The sequence below is a fragment of the Alligator sinensis genome, unplaced genomic scaffold (assembly GCF_000455745.1).
Source record: "Alligator sinensis unplaced genomic scaffold, ASM45574v1 scaffold1363_1, whole genome shotgun sequence".
Taxonomy (NCBI): Eukaryota; Metazoa; Chordata; order Crocodylia; family Alligatoridae; genus Alligator; species Alligator sinensis.
In genome coordinates this window covers 7488-8200 of record NW_005844020.1, presented here as the reverse complement: position 1 = coordinate 8200, position 713 = coordinate 7488, and positions in this window count along the sequence as shown.

Sequence of the window (713 nt, the reverse complement as noted above, 5' to 3'; positions counted from 1 at the left end):
TGGCTCATAGTCAGCATACTGCCCACTTTAATCACCAGGGCCTTTTCTGCAGGATGGGTAATGAACCTTGTGGAAGAGCTCCTACAGGATACGCATGGAGTCAAAAGGCTTTTGCACAAGGAGGGAAGCCTCAGTATTCCCAAAGGGAGATTACAACACGCAGCATTTCACCCAGAGGATGCCTTCATTCTTTCCCCACCCTTCCGCACAAGAGGCAGGACATGTCACAGCTTGCACGTCATTTCCCTCTCCTATTGCATTTCATAGGTCTTGAGAGGATGTAGAGATCCACCACAGGGGGATCGCATTAAATTGTTGGGCTTGATTACCAAGGAAGCTGCTATAGAGAATGGCATGGAGGGAAGGAGGGCAGGATGGGCAGTTGGCACCTGGTGGTCCTCAGTTCTGACGAGGTTGGCTTCAGCCTTCATTGGATACACTGGTGCCTAGCCAGGATGGAGGAGAGAGTGAAGCTCTTCCCACACTCCAAACACTGATGGGGTTTCTCCCCTGTGTGATTACGCTGGTGCAGAGCCAGGTCGGAGGACTGAGTGAAGCTCTTCCCACAGTCTGAGCACTGATATAGCTTCTCCCCTGTGTGGATACGGTGGTGTTTAGCCAAGTGGGAGGAGTGACTGAAACTCTTCCCACACTCTGAGCACTGATATGGCTTCTCCCCTGTGTGGATACGCTGGTGCAGAGCGAGGTGGGAG